The sequence below is a fragment of the Spinacia oleracea genome, chromosome 5 (genome assembly GCF_020520425.1).
Source record: "Spinacia oleracea cultivar Varoflay chromosome 5, BTI_SOV_V1, whole genome shotgun sequence".
In the NCBI taxonomy this organism is placed as follows: domain Eukaryota; kingdom Viridiplantae; phylum Streptophyta; class Magnoliopsida; order Caryophyllales; family Amaranthaceae; genus Spinacia; species Spinacia oleracea.
Window position 1 is genome coordinate 8813048 of NC_079491.1, and position 26449 is coordinate 8839496.

The window sequence follows — 26449 nt, forward strand, 5'->3', positions numbered from 1 at the left end:
ACCCAGCTTCAGTGCCGCACTGCTCGACAGTCGAAACTTCAACTGACTCCAAACATCGTTCTCCTTCCTAATCCGCTGCTCATTTTCGCGCTCTTTCTCCTGAACTTTCAATTTCAATGCTCTAATCCCCCGAAATTCTTACATTATTATCCAATAAACCCTAAATTATTTGGCCGAATTGCTTCGCTGCTTTGGTTCGTAGCTATTGGTATCATCAAAAGCTTCTGGTGTCGTATCATCAAAATTGCGCGAGTGCATTTGAAATTTAGCCCAATTGCAAATTACTGGTATCATCGATCTTGTTTGATTATTTCTAGTTTTATTTGCTCAATTTTTTTTATTTTTTGCGTTTTTTTGCTGGAATTTGGTCGATTTTTTTTGACATTATTTGTTTGTTTATGATTTGAAATCGCATGTATTGTAAATAAATACATTATGATGAACTGCCTTTGGAATGCTATTCTGATTTGTGAATAAATTCATGATATTTACCTTAGTTTACTGATTGTTGGATGAATTTTGGGAAATAGTATGCTTTTTTCTAAGTACTTAGATTCACGCTAAAGCTTGATTCTACCGTGTGTATGTTAAAAAGCGCATTAGTTCAGTACTTTTGAAGCAAACAGATCATAAAGTGGAATTCAGAAATTTGTAATTTTGTCGGTATAAGGTGCTTATTACTGTTGTTATGTGATTAGATAGCATGTACAGTGGTAGGAGTTGGATGCCCAAGGGAGCTGTAGGCTACAACTAACTTCCCGAAATGATGTTACCCTGTGTATGTTAAAAAGCGCATTAGTTCAATACTTTCTATTTGCTTTCAAGGACACAGTCTCTAATTCTTGGGGCTAATGAGAGGTGTCCTTGTTTGAAGTGTCAAATTTAATTTGACCATGATTGGGAGACAATACATGCTCATCTTTTCCGAGTAGGAATAGAGTCCGACTACAATCCATGGATATTCCATGGAGAAGAACAATACCTTTACATGGGAGACATGGAAATGTACGAGGAGGAAGGTGATGGGTTTAATGATGAAGGTTCTCTCATATTGGAGGAGATGACCGTTTTGGAGAGTTGTTTTACAAATTTAGTGCCGGAGAATTTGAACGATAGAGATGAAGAGGATAGAGAATTAGAGACAATGCTGTGATTCCTTATAAATTTCATAGATTGATGAAAGATGCATAAAAATACCTATTTCAGGTTGTAAAACCTTTTCAAGGCTAAAATTTCATTTTGACTCTCTTAGACCTTAAGGTTAGTGGACACTGGAGTGATAAGTCATTTAGTAGGCTGCTTAGTGCATTCCAAAAGGTCTTAAAGAGCTCCCATGAAGCCAAGAAGTACACAAAAGATTATGGGTTGAATTATGTGATGATCCATGCTTGTGTAAATCATTGCATTGAACCAAACTATTACTAACTAGCATTCTCATTTTAATATCAACTTTACTACTCATATTAATCACAAGTTTGCAACAACATACATACCCTTTTCAAATTTGTACCAAGCTACCAACAACTTACATACCCAGCTTCTCAAATTTGTCCCAAGCTACCGACTACGTGTTCTTCGTTTATGAAATTGAATAAGTGGTGGTAAGTTGTATGAGTGAGAGGGACAATGGTGCTTGGTGGTGAGGAGAAATATGGGAGAAAAAAGCTGGACGTAGCTACACTATTCCAACCCCCATCATCTCCCAACTATTAACTCATACTTAGCTAGTTTGAATTCCCAATTTCACATTCTTCATTTAGAATGAACTTGAGAAGATATGTTTAATTCAATTTTGATGTCTTCATATTTCAATTTGGAAAATTGAATGTTTTGATTGCACCTTGTTATTGTAACTTGTAAGAGTAAGTCATAAGCCTTAATGTAGTAGGTTTCGTCAAATTTTCACCTAAAAAATGATACTCCCTCAATTTTTGTTCTTGTACCCATTTACTATAGACTCTTGTGTTTGAGGACTGGTGAGTGGGGGTAAGAAAAAGGTGGAAAAAGTTAGGGAGATGTAATTAATTAATGGTAATAGTGGTAAAGTAGGAGAGAGATGATGAAAAAGTGTAATTATTATGGGGAAAGGGTAAGTTGGTACTTTTTTTTGGCAAAAGTAGAATAAAGTTGACATTGGTAGAACAAACAACCACCTCTTTGGAAAGTGGGTACATAAAAGAAAACGGAGGGAGTATTTTTTTTCATTTTACGCGTCTCATGTTTTCACTTTACAACAAAATATTATAGGTGATTTTAGACAGAAGAACTTTTCTGAATTATATTATACTTGACTGTAAAATCTCTTTTGTAAAGGGTTTGAATCATACTTAACTTTACTTTTATAGTTTTCTTATTATATTTAACTTATTATGGTGATGTAATTGATTTTTTTAAAAGTAATTATCAGATTTTTTGTTAAATAAATAAGGAGTATTGAAATAAGTCCAAGGAAATAAGATGGTAAATATAATGAGGATAAAAAATCAATTTCAAAAGAGTGAACCAAACCATACATATTGGACATTGAATCCATTCCATTTCTAAACCAAGCGCCTTTATATTTGTATGGGGTTTAGAATTCTTTCCTCCTAGCCTCCTAGGTATGGATCTCCATACCATTCCATTCCAGTTTTATGAACCAAACGACCCCTTATTTTGTCGAAGATGGTATCTTCTTAACTTGCTTTCTTTTGCAGTTGTACAAGAGATCTGGCCAGTTAGAACGCGCTATTATAATCTTGGAGGGCTACCTTATCAAGCATCCTTCTGACGCTGATCTAACTGTGGTTGATACGTTGGCTTTATTCTTCGTAGAAAGCAATTCATATACTAAAGCTCTTCAGCACATTGAGCATGCAAAGAAGGACTGTCGTTTAGTGGAAGAGTTTCCTTTATGTCTGAGAGTAAAAGAAGGAATTTGCCATGCTCATCTTGGGAATATGGAGAAAGCAGAGGTATGTTTATTTATAAATACTGCAAGCATTAGGTTATGAACATAGGTGTATCTGCTTTCTGGCTGCTTGAATGCTTAGCTACGTCTAAAGATCTACTAGTGCGTTCTTCTCTGATATGTATGCTGTACAGCTGTAGTGTGCCTTTGATTCTCTTCATTGCACACTTTTAACGAATAACTCTGGAGGACTCCTTTTGGATTGTCATTGAGCCATTGAGTCTTGGACCCTTGAACACCTATGAGGGAAGTATTTTGTTTCAGAGATGGATAATATTTACTGGCTTAATCCTTTTGGGCTACTTTTAGGTGTATGTGGTGGGAGAGAATTAATAGTTACTTTCTTGGGGAATTCCTGTTCTGAACTATGTATTTGATCGCAGATTCCCTACTTGGTTCTTTTCACAATTTGACTACTTGGGTTTTAGGGATTGATGGACTCAATGTGCCAATTGCCAAGGAGTGTCTTATCTGACCCGATTTTTTAAAATTTTGGAAGTTCTGTTGTATTAGAATTTATAATGGTGAATCCTATGGATGAACCAATAATTTGATTGTTTCAAATGCTGCGCGTCTTAGTAGTTAGTAGACTAGAATAAGAAAGCTGAAAATAACGGTATAAAACAGAAGTTCTCCATAGGAAATTTTGCCACTTTGGTATTGCAAGTGTCCTCAAATAAACAAAGTCATTGCTGAGCAAGGATATATATTTTTTTTTAATTTTTTTTTAAAAAGTACATTTTATTGCAAGGAAGATCTTTAAAGGCTTCTAAATATTAGTGACACACTGACACTTACAATGTATTTTTTCAGTGGTTATATGGTAAATTGGTAATCAACTATTGGATATTTGGATCAGAGATGGATGGTCTATTGTTGAACTATTTTGGTTTTTTAATACGGAGTATGCAAAAATCAAGAATTATAGCGTCATGAGCCACTTCTAAATACGAAGTAGTTGAAGATGGTTGCTGATTTTCTGTTTTACTTTATTTTGCTGTTATTTCATTGAGTAGACTTCCTTGTTATAGATTATCCTGACAGGACATTCTTTTATTTTTCCTTTGACCCCAGTTAAAATTCACGAATCCACCACTACTTCTAACGTATCACTTGGGTTACTTGTAACTAGTGTTTATGCGTATGATGCGTGCATGCCATTTAATATGAAAAACTGAAAAGATAAATAATTGTGTAGATGATTTATTTATTTTTGGTTTGAAATGATCTTTCCAAAGATACATGATGTTTTTTTTCCATTTAATTTTTTTTTAAACCTTAATAAGGGTATAATAGAAATTTCAAAAAGGGACACCAAGTCCTCAAGAGTTAGCTTATAATAGAGATACTTGAATTGAATTGGAGAAACGTCGTATATTCTACTTTTTCTATTTTTCTCTCTCTTATGATCTTACTTTAATCTAAAATGAGTTATTAATCAGGGGAAGTTCAGGTTATGGGTCACTAGTATCTTGGCTGGCAGCAATCTTTCCCTATTCTTCCTTTTAGAATTTATTGCTCATTTCTCTACACAGTTTCCAGTCACAAGATCGTTGTCCAATTACCGTCATTCTACATCCCGCAGATTAGATCACGGACACATGTGTACAATGTTCACCGTGCACCAAAAGAACACGTGCATATTTGAAAGAACAAGACTTTATGATAGTTGAACACGAGATAGTTTTCTTATGTCGTTACAAGATTAAAATTAACATATCCCTTGTTCTTTACATATGTACAATGAGCATCGTGCACATGTGTCCGCAGTCCATGCTTATCTTGTTTCCTCTCTAGTGACATGATAAGAGGCTCCAACTGGCAGATGACCTGATGTTGCCGATTCTTTTGAGTGTTGGATTGTAGTATTCCTTTTCTGCTTTCGATTTTAGAAAATCACACACAATGTGCATATATTCAGAGGAGTACGGCCTTTTGTGGAATGTTTAGGATCTCCAGTTCTCCACACTGTTGAAGTTCCTTATGTTGAGGTGTTGAGCCTTTGAATTTCATATCTGTTCTCCAGTGAAACCCAAATACACAATGGTGGAAAAGAAGAAGGGTCCATTACTCCATTTTCAAGACAGGAGAATCCTTTTATCAGTTACCTATCTATTTCACTCTAAGCTTCTTATGTAGCTCTTGTGTGGGCAACTTTTTTTTTTCTAGAGATTGCATTTCACGGAGACACAAGTTTCCAATAAATCATGCTTATTTCATGACTTGGAGATCTTACGTAATGATTTAAATGATATTATTGGATTATTTTCCCACTAAATCCTTCCAATGGTGTACAGATTTGTTTCACTCTTCTGCAAAGGGAAAATGCGGAACAGCAGATGGTCTATACAATGGCAGTGGCAAACTCATTTGTGAATCTGCACCAACACAAGATGGCATTGAAGTACTACCTGATGTTAGAGGGCTGTGTCTAAAAAAATGTATGATTACTTACTACTATCCCCGGAGTTTACCGTCATCGCTGTCTAAAATTTTCTTCTTTTATTTTGCTTGTGCTAGCCGGCTTAGTTGTGTTATTATATTTATAATTTATAATATTATTAAAACTCAATGGCAAGTCATGCCGTCCAACACGTGTTGCTCCATGTCATGTCATGCAGTGTCTACTACAATTATCTCTTCACATTTTTTTTAAAAAAAGTCTCTGACAAGATTTGAACCCATAACCTATGAAATCATTTATTTTACAAATACAAGAAAAATTAAAATGCATCGAAACAATGGAAAACTATGCAGATCAGTTAAATTAATTTTAGTTCTCATGATCTCATCAAACCGTTATATCTTCAGCTCATCGAAAATTTAAAAATATGTCAACAATTTTGTCAGTTAAATTAATTTTAGTTTTCTTCAAACCATTAATCTTATATTATCTGCAATAACTTGGGACATCCTCGGGCCAATACCTAGTTCTTATTTATGTGCCAAATGTCAAACTTAGCTATTTTAATGAGAAGTCTCAATGTTTTTAGTTCAAAATGAAGTGTAAGAGCCAAAAAAAAAAAAAAGGGTAAGAGCCCATAACTATATTAGAGTGTCGAGGGTCCAAGATGGGTACTTGAGGTGAACTGAAGACTCTCAGTGATATAGGCTTTGAGCTATACATACATGATACATCTGGTTTCCTGCAATCCTGCCCCAACTTGAGTGAGAGACTGGTTAGAGGGTATTGGAGTAATGATGTATGCTTAGTTGATTATAGTAAGTAGTATATTCCCATGAGTTTCTTGAGGGTAAGTGGGCCATGTGTTTTGTATTTTATGACGTCGTAGCCTAATCGAAGTATTATAAACGTAAGAAATTAATAGGTTGTATTATGCACTTAGATAAGTAGCAAATAATGGAGGGACTTGTGCTTGTAGTCCAGTGGATCAAGATTTAGGAGGGGCCAAAGACTCAAAGTTCAACGAGCTTTGAATGTTGATAATGGGAAATGAAACATACAAAAGGCTGTTTAAAGGTAAAGCAAGTTTGTGTCATTATCTTTAAAGTGCCAAAACAATGTTGGAGTTGTACCTTATTACGAAATCCTCGAGAGCTACATGAGATGCGAAATTTTATTTTTTATAATTTGCTTGGCTAATTCTATACTTTAGCTTTTCCAAGATTATTGCGTTTCATTTTGTTAGGAACCAGTAAGTTTGAAAATCGCTCACTGCTACTCGGTATTGAAAAAGGCTGCTTCAGCTATCCAGTTCTTTTACAAAGGTTTGCAACTTTTCTGAAACTCTTTTCCTACATATCTTTAAGCTTATAGCCTTGTAGGCATGAATTTAATCAATATAGTGCCTAGTTTTAAGAACTGGACCAATCTGTTTCACAACTTGAGTCGAATTGAGCTAATCGTATTACACACTGTCATTAGTGCAAATCTAATCAACCCTAATTTCTTTGTTAGATTAATTTGAGATTTTGGAACTCGGTTTCAATAACCGTGTCATATTTGAGTCAATGTTTGAATCGTTTGAAACAAGTTGGGATGAATTAGGTGCCAGGATTTCCTCTGATCTTGTCGATAATAGTTGGGTTAAACCGAGTTTATTTTTTTTCGTAGAGCAGAGCTAAATAGCTAATAACAGCTTGAGTTGAATCGAGCTTTTAGTTTCTATTGGTGTCGGATCAATGAAACTCATGTAAGTTTCAGATTTTTAGCGGCTTAGGTCAATGATAGGACCGGCTTGGATCAGGTTTGGGATTTTCTTGGGTTTGGTCAGTAATAGGTGGGTTACGTCAATAATAGGTTAAGTTGAATAGAGTTTCGGTTCTTCTTGGTTAGGTGCGATTTAGATTTTTGTATCCAATAATACTGAATTTTTGGGTGTTTGGTAAATGGTTGGGTTTGGTTCAATTTCGAGTTGACCAATTTCTCAGGTTTTATCAGGTTGGGTTATTCTTGATTTCAGGTAGGTTTCTCATGTCGAGTCAGCTTCAGTTCTATCAGAAAGTATGTCAACCTTCAACTTGACAATCTTGCCACCACCTTAACAAATTAGTCTTTTAAATCTGAAAGAGAGACGCAGTCTTACCTTCAACTTCGACCTTATTGAATAGGATGATGGAGAAACAATCAGAATTCACCAAATCAATCAAGTTAGCACCAAGTTTGGAACTCTATGAGCAATTCATTAGTACAAAAATGTTCACAATCATAATTTCAGGAGTAAAAAACGCAAAACTATTCATACCCACCTAATTTAATTTGTAATGGTGATGAGTGATATTTTTTCCCCCTTCATTACTGTAAGTCTAGAACTATCCAAAACACTGATTGAAAAAGAAATTACAAATGAAATATTTTAAGATTTACACTAAACTACATGCATTATGCCCTAATGAATATCTGCGTCAGTTCAAAATGTTTTTGAGCTGTTATTGACTAGACCTAAGGAAAACCCGGAACTTAGTTTGAAGCTTACAGTGACTAGGCAACAATGACCGCATTGTAAAGATCGCAATCAATCCAGTTCTAGCATTGTCACTCAATTTTAATGGTTTTTGAGCCTATGGACCGCGATATTAGGTTCCTACAGGCACAAGTCCATCTACATTACTTGCGACCATAGACAAGATTTGAAACCTACAAAGTACAAACTGTACGTCAAATTCACGGAGTAACTGTAACCTCTTGAGTGGTTGATCTTTGAATTGGAGTACTGGACTAACCACTTTTTTTGAGGTGATCACTGGTAAGTCTCAATGAGCGTCACACAAGATATTTTCTACACTTGTACTAGTTTTCTTCTTCTTTGGGATCAGATTCAGTCCTTGTTTCCCTCTACAACAATGCCTTAAGTATTTCAACCCCATCTCCCCCTTGCAGGACAGGCTCTTATTTTTTCATGAAATGTTATTAACTAATATTGCGCCTATACCATTTCAATTTTGACACGGTAGATTTATATTCTTAGCCATCCTAAAACTAATATGCCAATTTCTAAATTTTGTAATTAAGCGTTGAGTTTCTATGTTACCTTGAGTGTGACATGGCAGAAATGTAAAATTTGAATAGTGGAATTAGTTATGGCATTTTAACTTAATTTCTTTAAAGATGATCCAAGTCAAATGCAGTCAATATTTAGGGACAGCTTGCTTATCAGTTTTGATTGTATTGTAGAGTTACAAGTTTAAAAGTCTCAATTTGTTAGACATTGCCTTGTATCTAAGATTCTACGGCATTGGTTGCAATATCCACCATTGAGACTGCTATGTCTAATGTGGAATTCTGTTTTAGCTAAGAGTGTCTTATGTTGTGATATTTGCAACTGGAATATATTGCTTGTTAGTAACTAGTCTCTCATTTCAGGATTACAAGCAAGTGAAGATGATATTGATGCTTGTTTAACTCTGGCTTCTCTTCTCCTCGAGGAAAACAGAGAAGAAGAAGCGGTTGAATTGCTTTCGCCTCCACCTAACCCAGGTAGTGATGTACCAGCATGTTGCACTGCTTTTCCTGATGAAAATTTTGGGGATCAGAGTTAGGTGACATCCTCTCATGTGAAATAATTCCCTTTTTCCAGTGTTATCAGAGGACATGCATGCAGATAGATCAGAACCTTGGTGGCTTAAGGTGAAAGTAAAGTTGAAATTATCTCATATTTATAGAACTAAAGGGATGCTTGAGGCCTTTGTTGAAGTGATCTACCCCATTGTCCATGAATCACTAACGATTCATTCGATGCATCCGAAGGTACTTTTCTCTGAAATAGTAGTTTCTGGAAGTTTCATCTCTTGTTCATGCAACCATACAACTAGACACTCAAGTGTGCACTTGCTTGTATCCACACCTGTGGTCAATCATGCATGTATATCAGTATGCTAACATACTTGCATAGTTGCATGACACATGCATCTATGTGGAAATTGTGTATATTTTTGAGGAAAGTTCTACACCTAATACTCTAATAGGCTAGTAATAAAATGCTGTGAGCTGATTTGTCTTTCCATGTTTATGTATGGTAAATTGTTTTTCTTTTCCTTTGCTATTGACATGCTAATTAAACATGAACAACCATCCCTTAGTGGGGATAATACATAGGGCTTGGGAAGGTAAAGTTCTGTAAAATCTTATTCCAACTGGTTTTGGGATTAGTACACAGATTTTTTCTGAAACACTCGTTCGAGTCAGTTTTCATCATGCAAATTTTATTAATGATGGCCTTATTGGTTAAGTGCTTCTACTGAACATGGATGTGGTTGGAAAACTATAATATATTGACAAATTAAATGAAAAAGCACGAAGCATAAAAAGAAGGAAATGATGACGGTTGACTAGAAATGTGAGGAACGGCGATTTGTTCCCCCCCTTGTACAGATTGATGTTGATTATGAACATATGGTAAAGTCTAGACCTAGATAACACTCATAGCAGTGAGTGTGGAATTGTGAGGAAGTTTTTGTTCACTTGGTGTTTGAGTTAAAATTCAAAAAATAAGATTGTTTTGTGATATCAATCCTTTCCTATGGCCTTCCTTTCCTTGCCGCCATTTCCTGAATTCTGGCTGTGCTTCAGTTACCGAATAATACCTTGTCATAGATTGTTGCTACTGTTGTTAGTGAATAATATACCCCTTGCCGTAAGTATGCTTGATAGTTCTTCTATGAAACTGCTGGTTTTGTTTGCATTCACAAAACTTGGTTAGGTTGTTTAGTTTTAGGATAAAAGAGAAAGGAGCAAGGGAGAGAAGGGAGGTTAAAAGTAGGGATGCTGCTTGCTGTGTGATCCTCTTGATTTAGTGATACCAAGATCGATGGTAGTTAATTGGTGTTCATTAGAAGAGGGAATGAGGGAAACGAGAACAGGGGTTGTGAATCTTTTGTCTTGTCCAATAGGTTAGGGAAATTTGGGCTCTCAATTCCTGATGAGATACGTTGACTAGGATTGTATTTAGGTTGGACTCATTTAACTAGGAGCTGTCTTGATCAGTCCATATATGAACATACAATTATATGTACATTTACCCTTGTGGCTGTGTTTTTGTGTGCATTGTTTGTTTGTTCATGTGAGTTTTTTATGGAATCCTAGACAATTACCCATTACTTATACCAGGCTACCAGCAACTAAGAGATCTCAAGCAACTTTCACTTCCATTTTCTTTTTTATCAGGGCCATGATTTTGCTTCAGGTTTCTTTACACTCAGCCGGTAAATAACTAAATACAGACTTGTTGTAACCTCTTTATTGGTTATGCATAACTTTCGGCATAGCAGAGTACCTTATATCTATCTTTGTATTTGCCGGATGCTATGACTATTGTTGTCACACTATCTACCGATACGCATAACCACATCACATTATTTTTATAAACTATGTTGGCCTCTTTTCAATGTGTTTTAGGCAAAACAGAGGAAAAAACTCTCAATGAATGACCTATCTGAGAGAGTTAAAGTTCTTGGTGAGAATCAAACTGATTCTGTCTTGGGGTAATTTTAGAAGACCAGCTCCCAAAAATGAGTTGTAAGTAGTGCATCCATTGCTCTGAATCATACTGGAAATATTCTCTTCAACTCTGGTGAATATGAGGATTTACACTTCCATAACAATATTATATTCATATTTTATGTTTATGTTCTGCTTAAACATTTTTACGTCATCAGTGTGTTTACACTGACAGATTGTTTTCTGCTACTATTCACCTACAATTTTCTGTTTGGGTAATTGAACCCTGTAGCTTTATATAGGATTGTAGAACATGATTCTTATTTTTATTCCCCCCCCCCCCCCTGCATCTGTGGCACAGTGGCAGTGATGTATATATACTTATTCGGTATTTGTGCTCTCTATACTACGTGTTTGGTAGTTTCCTGCAATGTCTTCAAAGTTGAAGTTTGTGAATACAGATTAATTGGTGTAGGCCCTCAGAAAATTATTATTTGTATGAAAAGGAAAAATGAACTGCTCTTTCTTCTATGGTCGAATTACAGGTTGAAAGCTAATAAGGCTGCAAAGTTGCTTAAAAAGAGGGCAACATCTAAAGAAAAGAAGATATCTGCTGCTATGGCTGCTGGACATGATTTGGAAAGTAATGATTCAGGAGATGAAGTTCCGGTAAAAATGAATTTCACCTTGGAACTTAAATCTCTCTTGGTGAGAAATTCTGTTTTTTTAATTACTCATTACACTTTTGTTTGGGATGTGTTCAGCAACAACCACTGAAGGAGCCTCCATTTCCCGATCTCTTCAAGGACGAGGAACATTATAACCTCATTTCAGATGTCAGTCTTTATATCGTGAGTTCGTGACTGTTTGACTAAGTTATATTTTTTATTTTGTTTTGATACCAGTGCTACTAGCCTACACACTTGCTAAACTTCATTTTCTTCAGTACTTTCTAGGATGTTGTATACTTCATCTGTCTGAATACGCCTTTCTCGCTCTACATCATTGATTTTACTGCTCTCACAATGCCTGATTTAGACATATTAGGAAATACAATCTACGGGCAGTTAGTGAGTTACTGATAGTTAGTTAATTGACTTTGGGTTTCATTGACACATACCAGCTTATTTCGTAGGGTAGAATTAGCAACCCCTTTAATATGCATTTTGCAGGCTTCTCTCCTAATCCCAATGTCTTCCTCTGTCCCATAATTACAAGGAAATATAGTTATGGATCTTGTTAGAGTTGTTTCAATATGTACTTTCTATATATCAACTTTTCTTTGCTCTTTATATTACCTAAATAAAGATATTGATTGTCAAAAGTGTGCAATGGACACCATAAAAAGGAAAACAGAATGATAATCAGTTTAATTTGTATAATTTGATGTTCTGACGTGTATGCTTTACTGATTTCTTTTTTATTAGTATGTCGTATTATTACAAATCGAGCTGTTTTGAATGGTACAAAAGTTATAACTTTATATATTATGTAGCAAAACTTGTGCTTAATTTAGGTATTGCAAATGTTCTAGCATTTTAATGTAAATTAAACTCTATTTTGTTCATCCTATACTCTATATTTGTACTTCTAAAGAACTAAACTCTGTTTATATGTTTGTAAACTTTAATTTTGACATGGCATGCCTAGTTGGCGCTCTATGTTCCCTAAAACTTCACTTTTATGTATTTGGATAGATATCGTGATACTTATAATGGCTAGTTCTCATTTTCCAAGTTGATCCGTTGATTGGCTGTTCATGTAATGAGTTCTTTTCTCCATCACTTTTTTCTATATTGTGAAGTTTATTGTATGTTTAGTTCTATTGCTCCACTTGTTTGCCTGAACTAATCATCTCTGTGTTGTGTTAGTTATGCACAGCATTGACATCTTTAAGAAGGTATACTGAGGCCTTAGAACTTATAAAGCTCACATTGAAAATAACTTATTGCCTGCTGAGAAAAAGGAGAAATTCCAGTCCCTAGGTGCTCGTAAGTGTTCAACCCAAAATGCAACTCTTCTCTTCACCTTGTCATGAAAAAGGAGAAATTCCAGTCCCTCGGCCAAATATGGTGGACTTTTTTTTTAATCTTACGGAACATTTTATCCTCTTGCTTAGATATCATTTTACTTTACTATCGGGGGGGGGGGGGGGTATGCAGTCTTCTTTTTTTTGCCCGCACTAGAAGGGGAGGCTTCTCGGTTTGCTGTTTCTCATTATTATTGTTATTATTATCATTATTATTTTTAGAGTGATGGGAGAAGGTGAAAAGTCCAGGCAGCCTCAACTCCTAAGTTAATTGTACTGTTCCGCCTGTATCTATTTTTTTGTTGAATGTTGAAACTGGTTAACATTTGTGCATAATTCGTGTGCAATTTTATTTTCCATCTTATTATTGTTTTTCATCTGGCTTTAGATTAGAGAATCGGCTCTCAAAGCATAATAAGTTTCCTGCATCTGTGCATCATATGCGAGTTGAACAGAAGAATTTGGTGCCACCCATGATTATTTCTGGAAATCAGTTTACAATGACCAGTCAACACCAAGTAGCTGCGAGGGAATACTTGGAAGCCAGATTCCCCACTCACCAATCTCTGTGTCGGTACGTTTTATGTAATTGAATTTGAACCTGATTCATGTGAATGCTGATTTTCTCCATTCAACTGATGATTCTTCCTTCGCAGGGACGGCCTTGGTGAATTTATCCCTTGGACATAGACTTCAAAACAAGCATCAGTGTGTTGCACAAGGCTTGACTTTCCTTTACAACAATTTGCGGCTTTCTGAAATTAGCCTGGTGAGCTTTTTTATGCATGCGAAGATATGTTGAGTTGAATACGACCACTTTCCTCTATCTGATCATTCCCTTACTCATGGTACATAGTCATTCTTCTGTTAGATATTGTATTTTGGTAAACTGCATATTGAGGTGAAACTGTGAAAGTATTATTGTGGGAAATCTTGGTGTAGTCTGTCTTGCCACAAAAGTATAGAACCTCCTTCATGGTGAGACCAAAATCTAACGATCCAAAGCTATGGAAGTCTATAGTCTTACATCATTTACACAGTTGCCTGAATATGTCTGTTCGTTATACCATCCTAATTCCTACTCCCTCATCTCATAATATTAGATGCATTAAATAATGTTATGTTTACATTTTAAGTTCTTATATTTCCTTACAAATTTATGGTCAAAATTGAGTGAAGTCAAATTGTAACAACTAAAATGAGATGCAGTAAGAAAAAAACATAATTCCTGTCTTATGTTACTGAAACAGACAGTCTTTGGCAAGTCTTGAGAGAATCACCTGAACACGTCATGGACATTAACAAAACCTAAGATGAACACTTTTAGTCCATATTTGACACGAGTGATCACTACAAGTCTACAAACCATTGATTTAGACATGAATATGTGTATATATATGACCTTTCCAAATAACTAGCTCTTCTCCCCCCCTAAGTTTAGAGCTGAGTTGCTCTGTAGTACTCTTTTCATTCCTTATTATCCGACCCCTTAACAGTTTGTCAGTTTTTATTCCATATATATCATACCAATGCAATATGTTTATCAGTTTGTAATACCAATAGAATAACCACCCTTTAATATGTGTACACAATCTTGAATGTCACCTATATTAGTTATGTGATAAACTGATAATATAGTACTAATCAAAGTCGAGCATGTTTTCAGGAAGCACTGTATAATGTAGCTCGTGCATACCACCACGTAGGACTTGTCACATTAGCAACTACTTACTACGAGAAGGTCCTCGCAATTCCCCAAGAGGACTGTCCCTTACCAGAACTTATGAAAGATCCCACAAAAGGTCTAAAATCCGGCTATTGTGACCTTCTGAGAGAAGCGGCGTACAATTTGCACTTGATCTACGAAAGAAGCGGATCGGTTGATCTGTCTAGGCAAATGTTGAGGGATTATTGCACCCTGTGAGATCTATTCTATCCTCACTGGTAAACTCTTCCTTATTTAGTTCATGTTCATATGAATGTCTGTGCTTTAGATGAAGCGGGGAGAATGAGATCCATCACAGCCCTTTGTGTAGTTATTTAACTATTAGTATTAATGATGAGTTTAAAAAGTAATTTTCGTGGAAATTTTTGCAATGTTGATAGCAATATATTTTCCTCTTAGAAGTAGGATTAAATAATATGTTTAAATAGATTATGACATATTAGGTTAGTTCCTAATCGGATTATAATTAGGACTACAGTTGTAACCCCTATAAATATTGATTAATGAAACACACTACAATCAAATAGGTCTTCACTTTCTTTCTCTTGTTGTTTATCAATCCTCTAGGGTTTTTGTTTTCTTCTCGTTCTTGTTTTTCTTTCTCCTCAAGTAAAACACAACAATGGAAGCTACATCATCGAAGAAGGTGATCCTGAAATCATCCGACAAAGAGGAACTCAACATCTACGAGAAAGTCGTGCACGTAATTGAAGATGATAACTACACGTCGATTATTCCTCTGCTGAATGTGGTCACCAGCATGATCTTGTCAAATGTGATTGAGTACTGTAAGAAGCATGTTTACTCTGCTACTGATGATGATGAAGATGAAGGAGTTAAAGTTGAGCAAGATGATACAATCTTCGATCTCATGTTGGTTGCTGGATATCAAGAGTCTGTTGGACTCGACCTTCCAAACTGTCGCCGATTTGATCAAAGGTTTTGAAAAGCCGAAAGACATTCAATATCGAGAACGACTCCACCCCCGAGGAGGAAGAGGAGATTAGGAGTAAAGAACGTTACGTTACTGCAACCTAGCTTCTCTACAATGTCTGTATATGTAGTAGGACTCACTTTGTAATTATGAATTATTACTAGTAATTACACTAAAAATCGAAATATTTTGTGCATTCGGCTTGTTTAGTACTTGCTTGTTAAAGGATAACTATGCCGGTTTTGCTACTAATGATATCGTTATCTTAATACCTAAGGCCCTAAGCTAGTATTTAATTTCCACACTTTAGGAATATTTTCTGATGTATGTTACACACACAAGTAGTACTATGGTACACATATTATAGGACAGAAGATTAGGCTTATTAATTATATTCAAAGGAATTTATCTATTTAATTATTTTTTAAAATATGTGCTATTGCGCATAATTAAAAACTAGTCGTAATATTGAAAAATTACGTGAAACTAAACTTGTAGCGGGCCACCGGTTTCAACCATCGTCAACAACGACTGCCGGTGAAGAAGGTTGACGAGTTGGGTAGATTCGTGATAAGTTTTTTTTTTTCTTTCTTCTCTTTAACAACAAATTAATTAAAAACCCTAGCTCATGTGCGTCTTTGGCATGGAAGTATCAAGTATGGAGCCTTTGATATGTGCGTTGTTGATAAGAATTCTTTCTTAGACACGTTTGACGAAACAAGAAAAACACCAACATACAACAACAAAGCTATAGTCTAAAAATAATTTCTAGCTCTGACAAAATAAACCATTATGTTTAAGGAACAACCGTCTGCGGAAAAAAAACGAGAATATTAAAAGGATTTGTTAAACAAAGAAAACTTAGAAAATGAAAACGAGGATGCAAGATGAAAGAAAACACAAGGAACACGAAGGCCAATAATGTTATTATATACATAAAACTAGAGAAACAAAAACAAACAGATCATTGTTAAAGTACGTGAAATAAACTTGTAGCCGGCCACCGGTTTCAACCACCGCCAACAACGCTCCGTTAAACGGTGAAGAAGGTTGACGAGATCGATAATGTCGTTGATAAGTTTTTTTCCCCCTTTCACAACAAATTAATAACCTAGCTCATGCATGCATGGCTTGGGCGTCTTTGGATGGTATCAATACCATCATCATGTATGTGAATGATGGTATGATTGAAGAGTGGTCTATGGTGGGCCTTTATGGTGGGCCTTTAGGCCCAAAATAAAGAGTAGTAGTGCACTAGTGCTTTCACCGGCATGAATGTCTCCATTCAATATTGGCCCACTACACTTTTCAACCAATTTCTTGCATTTCAAGTTACCCAAAGATGACAATGTTTAATTTATCACAAGTCACAAAAATAAAGAAAACTCGATTTAAGGTTGGTAAATTTAGGTGACATCCTAAACTTTGGCCTTAATAATTGTCATGAATTTGTTTGCTTTATTAGTTGGGAATTATTTGCTTTAGGTAAATGATTTAATAATTACTTTATGAAAACTAACTTTAATTTTGTCAATTATTCATATTACGCCTTTGATTAATGATTACATTTGTTTTGACTATTAACGAGTAAGTAAATTTATAATATTTTTTTTTAAAAAAAAAAAGGAATACTTGTGAGTTGTGAGGGACTAAAAGATTAAAGCCTTGAAGCAACCTATCCACTTGTTGTTTTAATGTTCTCATCTTAGGGGGTTGCTTTGGGTGTAGTTATTTTTAAATAAAAGTGAATGAATGTAAGAAACTGTAAATTTATACTACAATTTCCGTACGTTATTTCACCTAAAACTAACTTACCTAATCTTGTTGAAGTATATGTCTAACCAATCCACCAATGGCAACATTTCGGAAACTTAGATACGGAGTACTAATTCCTTCGTTCTATAATTATGTTTCAGTTCCTACTTTTCATGCACGTTCACCAATGCACAATTTATTTTATCGGTTTTTTCATGAAATGCCCCCGAGGTTTGCAAAAACGCACCAAATACCCTCGTGTCTTTCGAATCACATAATATACCCCTATTTTTGCCTAAGTTTGCACCAAATACCCCTAATCCGACCTTCCGTTAGTCCTCCGTTAAGTCATGTTTATAATTCACAGAATGCCCCTATTTTTAAACTTATTGCACAATATACACCTATTTGTAAACTAAGTTTCACTAAATATCCAAACTGCTTTTTTTTTTCTTTTCTTTTCTCTCCATCCCTTCCTTCTCTTTTCCTGATCCATCTTCTCCGGTGCACTCCATTGTTCTACAACCGCCAACATAAGAATCAACGTGCAAACAATCAAATTCGAAATATCAATTACTTCCATTCACACTAATTGCCCACAAATTGGACTGAGATTGGAGAAACAAGAAGGGCGGACCCACACTAGTAGAAAAATATTTATTTGCTGCTATGCGTTAGTGGCGTTAATTTAAAAACGCCTCTAACTAAATGATAAAATGGAGGAATCAGGTGAAGGAGCATTCATTGGCGGCGTTAGTTTTAATTATAACGCCTCAAATCGGTGTTAATTTTTAGTTAGCGGCGTCTTCATGTATAACGCTGCAGTGTTCTAGCTTCCAATGCAGGAACAAAATTTCACCCCGCGCATAATTCTTTGTTTAGGTTCTCGTTATTTCATAAAACCTCCTCCCTAAACTGGGTCTGACTTTGAATTCTTTCTTCACCAGCGAGTCTCGCCGGAAAAATGAAGCTTGAGATTCATCTCCACCGTCATTCTCTGGCCTTCGAACTCATATCCACCGTCGCCGTTCTTACTAAAGGTAAATTATGCTTCCACTCGTCTCTCCTCCTCGCCATTTTTTCCGTTCAATTACTATATTCCCCTTGTTTCAGTCTCTCAATTTTACATGAATATGTTTGAATTATCGAATCATTTCTCTCTTGCTCTCCCCTCTCCTCTCTCCCGCTGAAGCTGTAAAACCCTAATTATCAATTTCAAATTTTCGCTTAAAAACCTTAAAAATCCTTCGAATTTGAGGTCAGGTAATTTCGTGTGTCTAATTTATTATGAAAATTTGATTTTTAGGTCAGGTGCTTGGAAGAAAGAGGACCTCAAATTTGATAGAAACACGAGTTTTATTCCAATAAGACATACTTTTACTTGCTAAAACATGAGTTTTACTTTAATTGTCTATTTATATTTTCTGGGTTTGGTTTGAAATGAGTGCAGAAATCAGGGAGGTTGTTGCAACATCAAGTGCTATAATATAATTCAGAAGGTGAATTTTTAAATTGAAGTTATTAATTTTTGTTGTTCTGATAATTAACTTGAGTGAGTTGTTATGGTATCGTTATTTTGTTTCAACTTTCATTATCTCTTGCTGTTGGATCTTTTCAATACACTAAATTATGGTGATTTAGCAAGTACTTAGTTCTACTTTAGGTGATTAAAATTAAACAATCAAATGATTGAGAAAATTTGGACTTATACAACTTTTTCTTGTACGACTACTGATTATGGTGATATAAAGTCTAAAGAATGTATGTACATACTGTAGTATATTAAGTTTTGATATTGTAGTGGTAGTGTTGGACACTGTTGTTTGATTGTTATTGTTGAGGAACATATGAGTTATATTACACGGTTATATTGTTCATTGTTGCTCTTTGGAACTAGACGTCGGCAATACAAGAGTATAGAGTAATACACTTAGCTTAAATCTGAGGTTTCAATCCCCTTGTTTTATAAATGTATCTTGGCGGTGCTTAAATTTTTAGTATCTTTACCAGGAAGGGGAAAAAGTGTCTTGTGGTAGGTGATAAGTCTTGCTACTTCGTTGAATCTTAGCCCAGAAACACACCTGACTAATCAATTTTCAGAAGGCGACAAAGGGTGTGTCCCTCATCTCTCTGTGTAAAGTAGGTCGCAGTTCAGATAGTTGAGTCTGCTCTTTAGCTAGAAGTCTTATTGTGGAAGAAGTTTATTAGAACCTATCTTTATTTATTGTTGGAGGTTGCTAAATTTTGATTGCATACGTAGGAGTATCATACTAGCTCACTGTAGGACAAAAGAACTCAATTACCAGCTTTTCTGGTTTAGTTTTGAGCAGCATATTGTAGAGATTTGAAGAAATTAAACAACTCCTGAAATAGATTGGCATTTGTTGCTTCTGATGTATTGTGATGTTGATGTCTGATGTATTGTTGCTTCTACTATACTGTGTTGTTGCTATCTGTTGTTGTTGTTGTTATACTATGCTGTTATTATGAGATGTTGTTGCTGCTATGCACAATCTGTTGTTGATGTTGTTGTTGTTCTAAGTTGTAGCATCTGCTGTTATGCACAAGTTATTGCTGGTATAGATTTAGATAACTTTTACACTTCTTTTCGTATTATTTATCTACTATGTTTCAGCTAGGAACGTCTTTCTTGGGTGGTCTTTGGCAAGATACAATTACCAATTGGTTGCATGGTGCTGTGTTGTACTTCTGTCTCTAACTTATTACTTTCCATGTCCTACTTAGATGACTCCCAAACTATGGATTTCCCCTTTAATAGCATCCAAAAGCTTCACCTACCTCCTCTCATTAGTTCTAATGTAGGCTAAGCTTTACTGCGGACAAGTCCCAGAATAATTTAGAGCTTTATTATTTGTGATTTGTGACAGCATGCCCCCTTTGCCTTTATGCTCCTAGGTTATTCATGGGTGTTGTATATAACGCCAGTACACTTTGACTACTGTTTACAGGGTTTTATTAGCTTTAAACTGGTTTATATCAGCTGGATAATGGCCTGATATATGAGACTAGCTCTGAGGAGAGCTAATATGACCCTAGGTTTTATTGGCTTTAAACTGATTCAGGTGTTGTCTATTAACTGGTCTTTGCCAGGAGAAGGCTGCTCTGTTTTTTTTTGGTAGAAGATACAAGCACACAAAGGAAGAATCACCCATATTTTCTAGCTTTTTGAGCCAGATCATGGGCAAACTTAACTCTATTTCTACTACATTTGACAATGGAGCAGTGTTCAAAACTATCAGCTATCATTCTAATCTCACTGCAAATTGAAACCAGTTCTAATCTACATTCAGGAAACTCCCTTAATGCTTTAATACTGTTGTACCAATCAGTGAGAATTGTTAAACATCGAACTTGAAGAGATACAGCTTTCTGCATACCAGCCAAAATTGCCTTCATTTTAGATTGTCCAGCATTTACTGCTTGTACTCTCTGACCATCTGCACACACAATTCTTCCATTTACTTCTATACCCCATCCTACTGCAGCAATCATACTCCCTTTCTTCTTTAAGTTTTTCCATGCCCCATCAACAATAAGTACATCTGCATTATCATCAGATAAACCTTTTAGAATCAGCCTGTTTTCATTAGTGCTAGACCAATCTGTTTCTGAATGTGTATTCTTCCTTTTGAAAGTCATGTTGCGCATTCTATCTGCTTCAATTGCTTCTTTCAAAAACACTTGACTTGTTTCAATTATCTGCAATGGATCAAAAGAAGTGCCTCAGAAAATAATACAGTTTATATGAATCCAGATGATGATGCTTCAAAGTTAGTTGATTTTCAGAAGATCATGAACTTTTCTTCTGAATTTGAGACTGTTTTAAAGGAGGTTATGTTCATTTCTGAATCTGATAAGAATGATGAAAGATTAAAGAGAGAAATGCTGGCAAATGCTAGACAGTTGATTCTACGATGTGACTTTACTGTTCCAGAAGTAAGTCTCATTCAACCTGTCTTATATCTTTGTGCTCATCTGCTGGAATTACGTACTAACAATTAGCTCTCAGGAGTTTAGCAGCAAAGGACCTAAGTTCATAAATAACACATACAATGATTGTGCTGTCAATTTGCTTTTTTCGTCAGAGAGGTGTATAGTGTCCCTTGCTGCTTGTCAGTTGATGAAGTTGGTGCATCAAACACTTCAAGTAAGATAGTTATTTCTGGCTATTATTCTGACTTGTTCACTTGTTTATATTATCATTATGTATAATCACACTAAGCTTTCATTTTGGCAAATTATGATGGAATGTGATACATGGATCATTCTGATTAGCGGATAAACCCCATGAAATGTTAAACTTGACATGTTTAAGAGTTACTTCACATGAACATTTTTCTTCACCATTTTATCACAGTTATACCTATTAGTTTTGCTTCGTGAACATTTTGCTTCATTTAGACCCATTAGTTTCTGAAATGGAAACTATTTTGTGTTATGATCATCTATTATGATACAACTAGGTTTATTTTTTTTGACTGTTGGTTAATTAAATAGAAATTGTGTTAGTTGAGATTTTAAGGGGGTTAATTGCAAAATTGCAATGCTACTTTTTTCTTGAAGTATGCTCACTTTTAGGAAGCTTCATTTGCAAATACTGTTATTAGGATTAGGTTATGGTTCTTGGCTTCCTATTGGAGTTACCTGATGCAGTTTTTATACAGTGTGGAACAGGCTTGTCAACTCCCCTGAACACATCTTCTACGCGGCAAATGAAATCTGCAAAAGATCTGGCTGAATATTTGAAAAAATTTCGTGCAGACAACATTGTGAACAATGCTGAATTCATTAGAGAGAGCATTGTTCCAGAAGCTGGGCCTTGGACTATCTTGGGTCAGGTGTAAATTGACTTAGGTACTTGTCTCTTGATTGTTTTGCATGATTTCATGCATAGTTTGCGAGTACAGACGCTGTATATTTTGCAATGTTCCATGTATTGTTTATCTTAACTAAGTTTTAACTAGTATTTGTTCCTCATAACCTTTCCATGCTTGATCCAACTTTTCACAGTCTAGTGGAAAGAAGTGTATTTATAGAGTAAACAAAAGAATGTTCGTGTGTGTTTTCTATTCTTTTGATCCTAGGTATTTAGGATTCATGTCATCTTTTTATTCTATTTTGAGATCTCTGCCTGTGTAGTTTGCATACTAATTGTTGAGCTCCTTGTCACTATTTAGTCATAAAAATTAATGACCCTAATTATATACCGTAATTCTTTAGTCTTCCCAATTTCTTCTTTTCTTTGTTCGTTCCCTTAATTCCTCTGTTTTTCACAGGCTTAAGAGAGCCTGGGATCCTGTTATAACTCCAGGTGCACAAAAGCAACTCAGTTATTACTTTCTGAATGCAGTAAGTACAACCAATACCTGTAAGGTTGTAATTCAAGTACAATGACTCTATTATTTACTTGGTATGACAATTATTTGCTTGAAACTTTCATGGATGGCAGTTTGATAATTGGGGGGGTTTCAACACGAACCCACTATATGCGATACTTCATGAGGTGATTTACTGCCAAGTAAGTTTAGTCTCTATCAGTATAGATTTTTTTTAAAATAATAAAAACAAGCCGCCCGCATGCATACATTGGAGCATAAATGCTTGCTTCTGCATGTCTAGCAAAGATTTCATGATAATCATGATTAATGTTTTCGATTCTGCAGGGTGTTCCATCTCAGTGGGCTGCTCAAAGAATAAGGGAGGCCAACGGAAGCAAGTTTGACGCAATCAAAGCAGCAAAAGAAGGGCGTCCTGTATATTTTACGGGAGAGGTAACTTTCTGGAGATTGTATTTCATAATTATGTAGTGTAGTAAACTAGTAATCATTGGGATATAACGTATGCTCAGTTCTGGTAATGGGCTGAAGCTAATGCTACAACTACAATTATAGTATGTTAGTATTACTTCTGGACTTCAAGGAGATATTTCATATTCTTATCCAAGAATTGACCATAGACTGCTAATAATACCCGAGTGCCTTATTATATTGCTTAACCATGCGAACTGATCGAGCTCTTTGAATTTGATATTTTGATTTAACAAGCACCACACAGAAGTACATGGTTTACAGTTTGTATCTGTTTACTAATTTCTTAACACCACACAAAAGTACATGGTTATGGTTAGTATTGTCATATACTGGAGTTCACATTATATGCATCAATAATTCTTTGATTTCCAATGAACCTAAGATAACAGGTCTTGCATAAAATTAAAAATAGTTGTCTGTTTAAGCATGAAACAGAAAATTTAAATCTCAAATGTTAAAGATAAGAAGGAATGACAGTTTCCTGGGAGAATATTCATATTGGCGCAGTTGAAAGAAACAAAACACAAGCTTTGTTCTGATCAGACTTTCAATTCTGACCAGTTTCAGACTTTCAATTCTGATCAGTTCAAGCTTTGTTCTGATCAGACTTTCAGTTCTGATCAGTTTCAGACTTTCAGTTCTGATCAGTTCAAGCTTTGTTCTGATTAGACTTTCAGTTCTGATTAGTTTTAGACTTTTAGTTGTGATCAGATGCAAGCTTCTGTTTTTGTTTTCAGCTATCTGTACGTTTATCTGACACAGCACATCAGAACACACACACATCACACACACACACCTGAAATACACACAACACACACAAACACACAACACAGGTAACACAGACAGTAGAACACACACACAACATAACACACGCAGCAATTCTATTGCATGTTAGTTCTGGTCAAAGTTGACCAGGATTGACTTTTTTGAGATTTTGGTCAAAGTTGACCAGCGTTGCAGTGTGGAGGTAACCTAATACTAAGTATATTAAAAATTGAAAGGGTTTAGAATACCAATCTAAGTTCACGGGTTAGAGTTGGGAGCAAAAACGACTATAACACTCAAAATATGACCTATAATGATCAATAAAGCCTTAAACGCGCATAACTTGACCAAAGTAGATGAGAATGAGTCTAAGTAACCTAATACTAAGTATATTAAACATTTAAAGGGTTTAGAATACCAATCTAACTTCACGGGTTAGAGTTGGGAGCAAAAATGACTATAACAGTCAAAATATGACCTATAATGATCAATAAAGCCTTAAACGCGCATAACTTGACCAAAGTAGATGAGAATGAGTCTAAGTAACCTAATACTAAGTATATTAAACATTTAAAGGGTTTAGAATACCAATCTAAGTTCGCGGGTTAGAGTTGGGAGCAAAAACGACTATAATAGTCAAAATATGACCTATAATGATCATTAAAGCCTTAAACACGCATAACTTGACCAAAGTAGATGAGAATGAGTCTAAGTAACCTAATACTAAGTATATTAAACATTTAAAGGGTTTAGAATACCAATCTAAGTTCACGGGTTAGAGTTGGGAGCAAAAACGACTATAACAGTTAAATATGACCTATAATGATCAATAAAGCCTTTAACGCGCATAACTTGACCAAAGTAGATGAGAATGAGTCTAAGTAACCTAATACTAAGTATATTAAACATTTAAAGGGTTTATAATACCAATCTAACTTCACGGGTTTGAGTTGGGAGCAAAAACGACTATAACAGTCAAAATATGACCTATAATGATCAATAAAGCCTTAAACGCGCATAACTTGACCAAAGTAGACGAGAATGAGTCTAAGTAACCTAATACTAAGTATATTAAACATTTAAAGGGTTTAGAATACCAATCTAAGTTCACGGGTTAGAGTTGGGAGCAAAAACGACTATAATAGTCAAAATATGACCTATAATGATCAATAAAGCCTTAAACGCACATAACTTAACCAAAGTAGATGAGAATGAGTCTAAGTAACCTAATACTAAGTATATTAAACATTTAAAGGGTTTAGAGTACCAATCTAAGTTCGCGGGTATGACATTTATTGTCATGAATATGACTATAACAGTCAAAATATGACCTTTATTGTTTAAGTGGACTAAGTTTTATTGATGGAAAGACACACGATTTTTGGTTGCTTTATTGTCATGAATAATGTTGTTGTCATGTTGTCAAGGTTCTTGATTCTAAGGGTTTCGCCCTTCCATGCTTAGCCATGGTTCGAGGACCTAGGAGACAACAACTTTTTAGATCATCTAACCGAAGATAACTAATTTTATGATATATATTATTTTGTTAGGTTTGCACATCACTGAGTGGAGATCCTTTCACCGATGAGAAATTTGATGAAATACGAGACAAATGGGCATCATACTTCAACGAACATTGTGTGTAATTAACGCTTCATCGATTTCTTTTTGTGGATGTTTCATGCTATTAAAATCATATATAATTGCCTTATTATATTTTTGGTGCAATTTTGTAACGTATGAAGTGTAAAAGATATAGTTATTATAGACTTGAAACTATTAGGTGGTTTAGTTTTGTAAACATATGATGTTTAACTTATATGTAAAAATCAAAGTTTCTTGGAAGTTATTGGTGGTTGATGACACTTTTGGACGTTGTATAAATGTGGCGTGAGTACAGGTTCTATATTTTTGGGATTGTTGAATATAAAAATAATATATTTATTTATCAAAAAAAGTTACACATTATTTGCGGCGTTTAAACTCCCGCAATTTTACCAAAGTTTGAGGCGTTTAGGTAGAAACGCCGCAATACAATACTATTCATTTGAGGCGTTTTTTCTGCATTACGCCGCAAATGAATGATTAATTTGAGGCGTTTTTTAACGCCGCAAATCAATACCATTCATTTGCTGCCACTCTATTTGCTGCTACGCCTAAAACGCCGCTAATGAATATAAAAGTGACGCCTCAAATGAATGTTTTTCTACTAGTGCCAGAGAAGAACATACGGGATTGAGCTACTTAAAACACAAAGGCTGCAATAATTAAACCACTTTATCAAAGATATTCAGATCAACAACACTTACAACAACATTTACAGAGAATTCCTTAACTAAGTGCTTCATACTATCTTAGTAGTAAGTCAGAAACCTTAGAATTAGAATTCGATTCTGGAAATCCACCACCATAAATCCATAATCAATGTCTGCTTCTACATTGACTCCCAATTTTCTTCAAACAGTCTCCACTCAATTTTACTCACTCTCCCAATTCCGAATTCCCAACACCCTCAACTTCTCGAATTTCATTCAATTGCAAATCAAAATACCCAATTTCGTC

General features: G+C 35.2%; 1 long non-coding RNA gene and 2 pseudogenes across 1 annotated transcript; all 3 read left to right on the top strand.

Annotated features, from left to right (window-relative positions):
• The first annotated feature begins 997 nt into the window (after positions 1 to 997).
• On the top strand, positions 998 to 15141 carry LOC110794483 (uncharacterized; annotated as a pseudogene).
• An 80-nt stretch (positions 15142 to 15221) lies between these two features.
• On the top strand, positions 15222 to 15805 carry LOC110794482 (SKP1-like protein 1A; annotated as a pseudogene).
• Positions 15806 to 22069: 6264 nt separating this feature from the next.
• On the top strand, positions 22070 to 25538 carry LOC130460603 (uncharacterized). Its single transcript, XR_008920458.1, has 5 exons — positions 22070 to 22166; positions 22589 to 22661; positions 22762 to 22830; positions 22976 to 23083; positions 25438 to 25538. It is a non-coding gene; the product is annotated as an uncharacterized lncRNA (long non-coding RNA).
• The last annotated feature ends 911 nt before the right edge of the window (positions 25539 to 26449 follow it).